Raw genomic sequence first — 13,138 nt, forward strand, 5'->3', positions numbered from 1 at the left:
AATGTTTCTAAAGTACTACGTGTTATTTTTCTCTCTCCCTAGCATATCTGAAGACAACTCCGTAAAAAGAAAAACCCTGCAAAAAAATCCTAAAGATGAGATCAAACTATTTTTTTGAGTTTCTCATAGTATTTCAAAGAGATGATTTCCGTATTTAAACCAAAACAGATATATTGTGAAGTGAAAATTGTTTATGTTTACCATACATATACAATTTATTCATTTTTTAAAAGACATTTTATTAGATTTTCCAATTAAACACATTTAAACAATAACATAACAAAACAAGCAACAACAAACACAACATAAACATACTAAACACAAAAATTTTCTTCTAGACATCTTATCAATTATTACATTTTTCTTTGCTCTGCCGAGCTTTGACTTCCCTCCCTCCCCCCAATCGGGTTTTTTGTCCATTCCTGTCTTGCAGTTTCTTTATTCCTTCTATTTAAAGTCAATTCGTAGGATTTATTTCAGTCCTGCAAGTGTCTTTAAACTTCTACAGTTCTTTTCCACATAGTCCACAAATTTACTCCAGTCCTTTTGGAACTTTGACTCTCCCTGGTTTTGGATCCTGCTAGTCAGTCTTGCTGATTCCGCATAGTCCATCATTTTTGTCTGCCACTCTTCAATCGTCAGTAACTCCTGGGTTTTCCATTTTGGGGCTAACAAAGTCCTAGCCGCGGTTGTCGCATACATGAATAATACTTGATCTTCTTTCACTACCTCCTGTCCAATAAGTCCTAATAAAAAAGCTTCCGGTTTTTGGGGGGAAAGGTATATTTAAAAATCTTTTTCAATTCGTTATATATCATTTCCCAAAATCTTTTAATTTTTTCGCACGTCCACCACATATGATAAAATCCACCATCCTTCTCTTTACATATCCAGCATGTTTTACTACTCATCCTATACATCTTAGCTAATTTTACTGGTGTTAAATACCATCTGTACATCATCTTCAAAACATTCTCTTTCAGGGCAGTACATGCAGTAAATTTCAATGTTTGATTCCACAATTTCAACCATGCATCATATTCAATATTATGCCCAAAATCTTTTGCCCATTTTATCATCACATCTTTTGTCAATTCATCCTTCGTATACCATTCTAACAACAAATCATACATTTTTGACAATTTTGTTCTGCCTTCCAACAGTTCTATTTGAAATTTGGACCTTTTATCTTCAAAACCTACTTTTTTATCATTTGTAAACACATCATTTACTTGGTGATATTGCAACCATCTAGTCAGAGATTCTTTAATTTCCTCATAAGGTTTCAACTTCCATCCCCTTTCTGATTTCCTCAGTATTTCCTCGTAAGTGGCCCTCCTCCCTTCCATATTTATCTTTTTAACTGTCAACACCTCCACTGGTGAGATCCACCATGGGGTCTTAGTTTCTAACAGCGATTTATTTCTTTCCCACACCTCATATAAAGACCTCCTTATCACATGATTTGTAAATCCTTTATGAACTTTTTTTTATCATACCAAAGATATGCATGCCAACCAAATCTGTTGTCATGTCCTTCCAAATCTCATAAATCTGTATTTCCCGATGTTATCCATTCTCTTAACCAACAGAGACAGGATGCCTCATAGTATATCCTCAAGTCCGGCATGGAGAATCCACCTCTTTCTTTTCTATCCACCAGGATATTCTTGGTTTCTTCCCCTGCCAGACAAATCTCTGCAAAACTTTTTGCCATTCTCTGAATTGTCCTGTTCCCTTTATTATAGGAATCGTTTGAAATAAAAATAACATTTTGGGTAATACATTCATCTTAATTGCTGCTATTCTTCCAAGGAATGACAACTTCATTCTGTTCCATGTTTCTAAATCCTTCTTTATCTCCTTCCACACTGGTTCATAATTGTCATTAAATAGGTTAATATTTTTTGCTGTCATCCATATTCCCAGGTATTGTACTTTTTTTGCCACTACGATACCATATTTCTGTTGTAATTCTTTTTCCTCCATCTTCATATTCTTAATCACCATTTTCATTTTTTGTTTATTTAGCTGAAATCCAGCCAATTGTCCAAATTTTTCTATCTCTTCTATAACTTCTGCAACACTTTCATTGGGATTTTCCAAAGTTAAAACTAGAAACTAGATCATCCGCAAAGGCCTTCAATTTAAACTTTCTTGCACCTACTTTAATTCCATACATATACAATTTATATATACCATTCAATATACCATTGTATATGTAGGACTGGAGACACTTTACTATTTCCCCCCAAAATGAATGTAACCGATGAAATATGCAGACAATAAAGACATTTTATTATCACTGAAAATATCATTGGTTTGTGTCACAGGTGCGATAGCGGCTACTCTCAAAATGTTGTGTTTTAGCTTTGTATAAAGAAAAGTGAATACCTTTCTGAAGATTTGCTGAATATTCTATAGAGCATCACTAATAAAATGCAAAGACCAAACTAGACACAATGTTGGAAAAGTGAAAACACATCTCCAGACCATACATCCTTTCCCCTCTTCATTTTTCTGATAAAAGCAGCTGCGGACGTGTGGGTAACATTTGGTTCAGAGCCATGGGAGAAGGGAGGTTTACCCCTTTCCCACTGTGCTGATCCCTTGATGTGAATCGTCCTTTCAAAGCAAGTTTTCCACTCCTGCCTAACAGCAACTCTGTCAAGGGCAACAGCACAGGGGGAAAGGCTCCAACCTCTGTCCCATGGCTGCGGTTTTTGGAATGGTAGTGTTAAAGGTGCAAGAGGTAAGACCCTAAGAAGAACTCTGCTGGATCAGGCCAAAGGCCCACCTACTACAACACTGTTGTCACAGTCAACAACCAGATGCCCATGGGAACTCCTCTCATATGAAGCAGGCAATTAGTCTGATACGTTTTCACGTCTCCAGAGTCCAAATAGAAATATTATTTCAAGCTGAGCTAGCAGAGTATATGCTATGCTTGCAAAAGGTCTGAGGTTCCTGGTGAGGTAATGGCCTATGCATGGTTCATTAAGGTAACAAAGGAAGCAGGGGCGTAGCCAGGATCAAAACTAGGGGGGGGGAAGCCATGGTCATTCAGGGGTGGGGCCAAGGAATGGGAGGGGAGGGGCCACAAAGTGGGAATGTGGGCGGGGTTACAGGGCCAGCGGGCCCGACGACATCGTGGCTTCTGGGGCTGGCAGCGTCGGCGGCTACCCTGCTTGGCTGGAGAGGAGGAGAGGGTCGGGCAGGCGAGAGGGGGTGGCAAGGCGGGCGAGGGCGAGGCAAGGCACGGCCGCAGTCATGACAGCTCCGAGACGTTGCTGCATATCAACATAATATTTCAACCATGTCGTGGGTTCAAGCCCCACCTTAGGAAAAAATTCCTGCATTTCAGGGGGTTGGACTAGATGACCCTTGTGGTCTCTTCCAACTACAATTCTATGATTCTATTGATATATTACCATAGGATATGCATCATTCTGCTTTCTTGAATTGTCCTACTCCTAGGCATAGCAGCCAACTCCTAGGGGCCTAGGGGCCTCTCCCCCCCCCCCAATTACTGGTAAATACCATATTTGAAAGAGTCATCCCCCCGTGTTGATGGGCTTTCTATGTGGGGCTTATCTGCCCCCCCCCCAGTATTTTATTAAGGATAGAAGAGGGAGGGAAGGAAGGAAGGAAGAAATAGAGAGAGGGATAACTCATATTTGTGGGTGCCTCTGGGTGACGCTGTGGTGCTGGAACTCTGCAGCAAGAGGAAGATACGGTACGCCTGTACAGGAGCCTTGTAAGCAGCTTTCTCTCTGCTTGATTTACCGCAGGCACGTCCAACAGGTAGATTGTGATCTACCAGTAGATCACTGGATGTCTGTGGTAGATCACTGCTAGATCACTGGCACCCCTAAAAAAGCTCACCCAAAATGTTCCTCCTCCCTAAAAAAAGCTGAACTATGACCTGAAGCCCTAAACAAAAATGGGCCTCCCTCCCTCCTAAAAGAAGCTCAACAAGTTTGACCTAAACCCCACAAAACAGGGCTTCCCTTCCTTAAAAAAAAACTCAACAGCTTTGATCTGAACCCCCCAAAAGGGGGTAGATCACTCCCAGTTTTTAACTCTGTGAGTAGATCAGAGTTTCTTGGGAGGTGGCCACCCCTGATTTACAGTATACAGATGCAGGAGGAGGGGCAGACTGGAACACCACTGCTTTTTATAAACATAACTGTGTCTATCAAAGCTACAGCCCCCCCCCTTTTCTTATTCACTTCCTTTTAGCCTTGCAGAGCCACCTTAGTCAAATTGAATTGCCAATAGAAATCTTAATGCGATCCCTGAATGCTCATTAACAACCCCCACTGAAGAACAATAGGGTGAAGTGGTGAGCTATCACATCTTGCCTGGGGATATCTGCTCCATTGTCTTAACTGCTTAACTACCGGTAGCCACTTTGCTTTATTTATTTAATGTGTTTTTGTTATAGCTGTGTTCCCCACCCCCCAGCAAGCGGAGACTGAGCTGCTCTTGCTAAAGCAAAGCCCATTCCACTTCAGTTTTTGGAGGGGAAAAGTGCTGGTTATGGCCTGTAAAATACATTAATTTTTTGCTTCTGGGGGGGGGCAGCTGCCCCCTCCTGCCCCCTGCCTACGCCCATGAAAGGAAGCGGTTCTGTGCCAGACAGAAAATGGGTGGGCCCTCTTCTCTCAACTGTCTGGTAGTGAGAAAGACAAAGGCCAGAGTTGAGAGTTTGTGTTATGCCAGAAGCTGGAAGCAAGCTGGGAAGCCAGAAAGACAGAGCCATGCATGATTTCTGCTGGAATCCAAGGCTGTGGGGTGTTAATGCTATGAACCCCTCCATTGTAGACTCAGTTTGTATATACGTGTAAATAAACCTTATATCATAAAGACTCCACGGTCTCCACTATATCTCATTCCAAAGGAAACACAGACCCAGGGTAAGCACCTGGAACACACAGCTCAGAAATTGAGTGGCGTGTCAAAATATGTATATTAATCTATCCACTAATATATGGAACAAGGCATATGTGTATCCAATTGTATGGATATTGTTCTACTTTGCATTTTTTAAAATATTGTTAGTGACCTGGCTGTTTTAAATCTGAGGATTTTTTTATTTCACAATGTTTTTTTATGCTCTTTCAGTTTAGTTACTTTATTTTATTGTTGATTTTTCTTTTCGTGTTGTCAGCCACTTCAAAAGTTAACCTGGCAAAGGAGACTAGTGTACAGAAGCAGGTTTTTGCATGCAGATTCTGCATCCCTTATTTGGTTAGGAATTTCACATCTAGCAGCTGCCTCTGAATGTAATACTTTCCTAGACCAAGAGTAGCTGCAAAGTGTTGAATGTTTGACTTTTGTTGACAAGAGCTGGTTGTCAGCTTTGTCAGCACCTGGGGACTATTGAAATGTTCTCTACACAGTTTTGCCTTGAAGAGTATTTTGTTATTTGCTATATTAAACTAGCTAGTATATGCAACTTTAGAAGACATAGAAAGTGTGTTCTATAACAGATGCTTAATTAAACATTTTATAAGGATGATCAGTTAAATATAGTGTCTAGAGTAAAGATAAAAGGTGAAGACATGCCCCCCCTCAAACATGGGATAAAATAGTTAATATCTAGCAATGCCAACTATAGGTTTTTGATGATCAAGTGGTTTACATACATAATGATAAATAATAAACTAGTGAGTCAGTTTAATTTACCATTTTTAAACCTTACCTTGTATTTAGGTTTAGAAATAACAAAAGATGAAATTGCTTGAAGTGGCTTCTAGCGATATGAAGAAAAATGGATAGCGGGAGCAGAGAAAGGCAAATAAATAAATAAATATAGAAAAAAGAAAGAAAGAAGAGAGAGGTACATTGAAAAATGTATGCACATTATTCTTCAATGCACAGGAAGTTGCTAAATCTTCAGGTCCAGACCTCATGGAAGAGAGAAGACTTTGAGTCTTGGCTCCTTGTTGATCAAATATTATAACTTTTCTCTGCAGTTTGCAACTGTAGATACTGGGTATATTTCTTGGTAGCCATGAAGCAGATGTGAGGTGGGCACAAAGTTCTAGGGATAAATAGGCTCCTGAGACATGAGATGCCTTCCCTTCTAGGCAAGATAAGGGTAGACTGAATGTCCCTAGTAGTGAACCCTCACTATACAGTGGTGCCTCGCTTAACGAATGCCCTGCTTAACGAAATTTCCGCTTAACGAAAGGATTTTTCGAGCAGAGGTTGCCTCGCTAGACCAATGCGTTTTACAAAAAATTCGTCTAGCAAATCGCGGTTTCCCATAGGAATGCATTGAAATTCAATTAATGCGTTCCTATGGGCAAAAAAAAATTCAAAAAAAATTCAATGCATTCCTATGGGATTCGCTAGATGAATTTTTCGCTATAAGAAAAGACCCGTGGAACGAATTAATTTCGTCTAGCGAGGCACCACTGTATTTGGATTGACACTAAATTAGTGTGTGTGGTTGCACCTTTGCTAACCTCCTCATCCTAACACAATTTTGGAAGTAGAGAGAGCACTGTTTATTTCTTATGCTTTATGGCACATGTGAATACCAATTATAAACAATTTTACAGGCAGAAATGGTTAAGTACCAATCAGCATGACTCTTTGAGACTTCACATGACTAGTCATACCAACTAACAGAAAATCTCTGAATATATTTTACTGTATCTCCTAGTGTAATTGCATGAAAGAAACAAAAGAAACCTTGGTTCTCTGTGAAAACTGATGAACTGTTAGCCAATGAAAACAGAACTAAAATATCACACAAAGTAGTATGAAAACGTTAGATTAAAAGAATTAAGTAGCATCTGTGGGACAAAACAGTACAACAGAGGCACATAAAGTCATACAGTCACCGTCACAAGTGATTTTTGTAATCACTTCGTGATAAGATTCATGTGACGAGTGATCTAGTGAATAAGTCTATCATGCTACCATCACTTCATGTGAGTATCCACCTTAATAACTGGCCTTGTAGCAGGAGATCCAGCAAATTACTTGACAATCCAAGTGAATTAGAAAGGACAGATGAACGTCTATCCCCATGTCAATTATTTGCACTGTAATAAATTATGCATTCTTTACTTATATATTTTCCCTTATGTTGCCATCCTACACACACTGCACCATTGAGCTATATTAGACTTACTTCTGAGTAAATCTGCACAGGATTGGGCTGCATATAGCTTAATAGTTGATAGGAAAGCAAACTGATTCAACAAAACTTATGGAAAGCAGTTATTGGAATTATATCCTTAAAGCCAAGTTGAACAGTTTATTTATTAAAAGGTACTTCTGATGCTCCTTGAGATTAGAAAGCAGTTCAAGTCCACTGCCTCTTCTCTTTCTATTGCAAACATTTATTCACATTTTCCCCCTTAAATTGTACTTCTCTCAACAGCTCTCAACTCAAACTATTCCTAGCTTCTTTAGAACCCTATTGTGCTTTGACAAACAGAGAATACAGAATGAGTGTCTATGTAAAATATTGCCCACATTGCACATATTGTGTAAAAGTTGTGCAGTCTATGTAAAATAGAATTAAGAACATACATCTGTCTCCTGTGCATCACTGGCTGCATTATGAGGATCTGGGAGGTGTTTCAGGAATTGTGCTACATAGGTCATCACTGATTTCTCATCTGGCTTATCCACATCCACATCTGAAAAGAATGAGGAAGACAGTAAATTAACACAAAGCTGAACTGTATAAAATGTTAGGACATTTCTCTCTCTCTCTCTCTCTCTCTCTCTCTCTCTCTCTCTCACACACACACACACACACACACACAAGTATTTTAAAAAGAACTCCCTCCCAAACCCAAAACTAAGGTGAGTTACAGTGTTACTATTACAGGTAACAGGGTTACAGTTCAACAGTGGTTAAATTCAATGATATGCTACCTTCAGGATCAAGAAGTCTTGGAATTCCTAATTCTGACTCTGCAATTGTAAATGCCTCTTCCAAATTTTCCTTGTTCGATCTCGTTTTCAACCTCTCCAAGTCCACTAGTTCTGGACGGATGGCATGGATAACTGAATGAAAGGCAACACCACTCCTCCAGCTTCGTCCAAAATCCTTGACTTCAATTCCAGCTTGCCTTCACAACAAGAAGAAATTACTTTGTAACAACCTGTTCTGACCCCCAACCTTTATCTTCACTTATATCATTAACCTGGGTTTGGGTTACAATTTTTGCAATGCCTGGAGCAGAACTTACTTTTCAGTTGAATTAGTTGCTGTTCCTGGTTTGACATAAACCCCCCAGTCATTCTTTTCAACTCGTATTCATGCAAGCTCTCATTTATGTATGACTAAATAAGCGTGTGGAGACTGAATGATGGACCCCAACAGACTTTGTTAATTCTGCCTATGAAATAGTTAACTTCTAGATAATAGCCTTGAAGTCCACAACAGTAATGCTGGGAGAGTTCTTTACAAGGCAGAGGAATAAACAAGAAAGGGAACACTGCAGTTGTCCTTGAAAAACTGAAGGATTGGTGTTTGTGTCATATATACTATGTTTCCATCAGTACATCCCAGAACAGTATTTGCCCTCTGTTGCAATGACATGATATTGCTGTCTCCTGCTCAGTTTCGTTTCATTATTTATTGCAGAGTTACCTAATTTATCAAGGTCATATCCTATCCTGGTCATATACTCAGAAGGTGGCAAGCAACATAAAGGCACACTCTGCACTAGTGAAACTATCTAGAAAAACATACATTCTCTCTTGTCCAATCCATTCTGGCTATTAGATAGCAACTGTCCAAACTGACTAGATGGATAGTACACCAGCACTGCCAAAATCACAGACAGTTGAATTGTAGGTTGTTCACGTCCACCAGCTATTCAAAGCAGACACGAATTGGTTAATAGTCTGATTACATATGTTATTGATGAAAGTTGTTAAGAGATTCAAACAGCTGAAAGCTGTTACTATACACTGCTCCAGTTGCTTGCTTTCATCTAAGTTTCTCTGTCTTGTCATCTTCCTCTGATGCCTTATATATCCCACACTCTTCTGGCTTCAGTTAAGATTAAACAAAGGCAGTGCCACAAACTGTAGGCCAAAGGTTTCTTTCCATTATGTTCTAAAAGCTTAAAATTGAAGGTACAGAAATACACATATTTTTCTTTATGTGGAAATATGAAATTAAAGCTGGTATTGTAAAATTACATAGATGTTTACAAAGAGAATGTTATATTCAATCACAGGCCAAGTTGTGAGGATACATTGGCAAAGTGAAGGAAAATTCAATTGGTGAAGTAAGGTACAAAATCTGATAGCACTGAATTGCTCTGCTCATGATATCAAACTGGGAAAAGAATTTTAAGTGTTTTGACAATGTATTGCCTCTTACAGCCATTCTGACAGAAGCCAATTTCCTTTCCAATTTTTATTGATCTCTCTGGCCCAAACTTTCTTAATTCATGCTGGTGCCATAAATTATTACTACATCATTTAGCTAATATCAATCTACAGATTACTCACTTTGCTGCTGTGTACTGCACCCATTTTAGCAAAGCCTTCTTTGCATTCGATTGGACTTTGGTGACCACTTTACGCTTGGATGGTGGACTGGCTGTCTCAGAACTGACAACACTGTCCACAGATGAGGTACTATTGGAGAGTGAGAGGAAGTCTGGTTATGGAACAGGAGTGGGGAACTTTTGGTCTTTCACATTTATAATTCAGCTTCAATAAGCCAAGATACACATTATAATTTTTAAACCTATTGTTTCCAAGCCATTAAGTAAACTTTTTGTTTGAAATACAACATATGCTCCCTCTACAGCTTTCTAAATCACATGATACTTGGGCAGTCCGAAGATTAAGGTCCATCCTGTTCATAATAAGTAACAAACAGTAGAATCATTAGTCACTAAATTTTAAAAAAAAATTATGGAAGTTGAGAATCAGAGCCAGCCTCATCACAAATGAAAAGGAAAGAAGAAAACAAGTTCTGCATACTACTTTATACTATTCTACTTGAGGTTAGCTCAGTGAGTCTCAAGCCTCATTGAAGGGGGTGGATGGGACACTGGGAGAAAATATGTGTTAAGCTGCAGGGGGGGGGGGTTCTAGAGGTAGATGGCACCAGTCAAGCCCTGTGTAGAATAAATCCTCCCACCAATGAGGTGATTTCAGGTGGTCACCTCCCTTTCTGCTCCATTATTCCAAAGTGACTTGAGCATAAAACATTCCTAAAGAGCTGCACTGTTCATATTTTTTTCCACTTAAGTGACTTGAGATGGGAGTCAGAGTTAACCTGTCACATTGTTAGTGCAGAATTACTTCTCACATTCATTGACCCTTCAACTCAGTAACAGCCCCTGAGCTTACAACTGTGTGCAGATACCATTGCATACTCAACCATAGAGAGCTATTGATGCTGGATTGGGGAGCCACAGTAGGTAACACAAGTTTTAAGAACTGGAGAAAACTAGTTTAGATGCTTCCACTTTGATCCGAAACAGTGTGTACTAGGTCAAAAATGTATCATGCATTCCTGAACATAACATCTGCTTTCATAAAATGACTGCCCCAAGACTATTACAAAATTGAAGTTATTGTATATAACAAATAAAAGCTCATAAAGTAAGGAGGGGCAACATTTATAGTGAAATATGTTTCCTTTAAGTTTCTAGTATGCCATTTATTAAGCTAAACATCCTGATCCTGCACATGCTTTAAGTTCAATGACAGTTGTTTCCTTGTAAAGCCACAATCCTATGTGGTAGCTGCACACCTACTGAGTAGCTGATCCCTGGTTTCAGTGAAACTATCAGCAAATAAGCATGTAAACGACCAGACTAGCTGCAAATATGCCCAAGACTCCAGCCTTGCCCCTCAATGTCATGCATGTTTACTCAGAAGTAAATTACTGTGTTCAAAGAGATTTTCTCACAAAGAAGTGTATGAAGCATTGCGACATTGATTAATGCTCTTAGAAGATTTGTTTCTTCTAAAATAGTTTTTTTAAAACACCACCACCACCACCCTGGAAAAAACTATAATTATGAACATTTTATTATGCAGTTATTTGTTAGGATCAAATGCTAAAATACACCTGTTCCTCTGTTGGAAATAAAATACATAATTCATTATTTACAAATTGGGCCAGGATTAGTATCACACACATAGCTTTTTAAAAGTGTTTGTGGGAGGGAGGTTATTGTTTTGACTATTTATTTGTGCTTTTATCTTGTGTTTTTATTTTGTGAACTGCCCTGAGATCTTTTGATGAAGCGTGGTATATAAATTAAATGAATGAATAAAATAATACAATGCTTTTAGTTCTGCTCAGACAACAGTCCAGGGGTTTTGACCCTTGGGGTCTCTGCCAACACTACAATTCTATGACTTGATTCTATGAATCTCAGCACCCTGTAGGTGTCCAAAGCCATATGGACAAAAATATAGTCACACATGCACACACAGGAAGGCTGTTGATTTCTTGGCATTAGCATGAACTGCTTTGTGTGCAAAGCTGGTTACTAGTGTTACAATCAGTAGTAGCACAACAACAAATTACAAGGTTAGAACAGCCCAGCGGATAAAAAGTACCAACCCACAAAATGTTTCATGAGGTGCCTTGACCAGAAAGAGCTGTAAATCACTGAGCAACTGACTACCTCCTAGGCTGAGCTAATCCACCAACAGAATCTCCAGTGCTGGCATGTTATGGACTAACGGAATTTTCAGTGTTATTTTGCTTTCAGTTACATGAGCTGAATATAAACTATCAGAGTGACAGGTATATCCAGCTTGTTGTTGTTGTTTAGTTGTGTCCGACTCTTCGCGACCCCATGGACCAGAGCACGCCAGGCACTCCTGTCTTCCCCTGCCAATTTACCGCTTGCAAATATTGCCCACCCTGCCATCCCTCCCCAGTCGACATTGTATTTTGTGTTGGATAAATATCCATAATCGGTTTTTGGGCTGTTTTCCGCCCAAATAAAACAAATACTTGATTTTAGATGTGGCTCAGTCGCCCACGAAGCTGAGAACCCCACAAATCAAGAGAACGACTTTTGCCCCAAATTTGCTTTGGATGGCCCTAGGCTCCGGCTTCATTGCCTGCGAGTCGCTGATGCAGAGCTCTAGATCTCAAGGCGCCCTTCCACCTGCCCGATTCCGAAGGCTGCAGCAATGCTGTCCCTTGTACCTGCCCTGCCCCAGCCTGCCTCCTCGACGGACATGACAGCGCAGAAAGCAGAAGCATCCCCTCTGCGCCGCCCGGCGAGGAGGGACGCGAGAGCCCTCCAATGCCGGCTGTGGGTTTTGTACCTCCTTCACGCTCCCCGTCCGGGACTCTTCGCAGCTGCTGGTGCTCCCCTTTGGCCAGCGCTCCCTGCTCGGCCCCTCTGCGGACGACACCCGAACCGCTGCCTCTCTCCCGAATCCCAGGGCTCCGGAGCTGCCAGACGCCTCGGGCTGCTGGCTCCCTGGTTACCGCGGGCAACAATCCCACCCCAGCGACAGGCGAATACACACGCACTGCTGCACCTAGCAGCAGCCGCGGCCGAGAAAGCTCCGCCTCTTCTCTCTCACTACCCTCCGCCCCTTCGCTTCTGCAAAGCGCGCGGAGCTTCTCCTCAGCCACAGGCACGGGGGTTTTCTCTGCGCGCGTGTGGGATGGGAAGGAAAGCAGGTGCGTGCGCGTCTACTGGGACGACGAGAGACGGAGGGAGGGGGAGCTGACTCGGGGTGCTGCGTTTTGTCCCCCCCCCCCGCGGAGGGATGCTGCGCGAGGCTAGCTGTGCACGCGCGCGGCGCGACTCCATCTCAGCGAGCCACACAGCGCGCCCGGCTAGCCCGCCATCCCGAGAATGAGGGCGCGCGCCTGTCCTGCTGCGGCGCCGGAGCAGCAGCTGCGAGGGTGTTTGTTGTCAGTGGCGCGTGTGGCCGCGGGTGTCGCTCTCCCGCTTCCCACCCTGGGCAAAAGGACAGCAGGAGGAAGGGCTCCTTCCAGCTCCCTCTTCGTCTCTTTACACACACACGCACGCGGGGTTGAGGCACCCCAACAGCAGCCGGCCGAGCGCCTTCTGCCCAAGCCGAGCTGCCGCTCTCGGAGCGGGTGGCTGGCGCGCGTGCAGCGGGCAGACTCTGGTCATTCTGCCTGGGAGGC

The 13,138-nt window shown here is 41.6% G+C and overlaps 1 long non-coding RNA gene across 2 annotated transcripts; it reads right to left on the reverse strand.

Annotated features, from left to right (window-relative positions):
* Positions 1–773: 773 nt before the first annotated feature.
* LOC132591902 (uncharacterized) lies at positions 774–12,541 on the reverse strand. 2 transcript variants are annotated; one of them, XR_009557355.1, is made up of 5 exons: positions 12,298–12,541; positions 9,499–9,627; positions 7,906–8,102; positions 7,555–7,664; positions 774–5,758 (listed from the first exon to the last, which is right to left on the reverse strand). It is a non-coding gene; the product is annotated as an uncharacterized LOC132591902 (long non-coding RNA). The 2 variants fall into 2 exon arrangements; XR_009557354.1 differs by lacking the exon at positions 774–5,758 and having other exon boundaries at positions 5,768–7,664; positions 12,298–12,540.
* Positions 12,542–13,138: the final 597 nt, after the last annotated feature.

This window comes from Zootoca vivipara, chromosome 3 (assembly GCF_963506605.1).
Source record: "Zootoca vivipara chromosome 3, rZooViv1.1, whole genome shotgun sequence".
Lineage (NCBI taxonomy): Eukaryota > Metazoa > Chordata > Lepidosauria > Squamata > Lacertidae > Zootoca > Zootoca vivipara.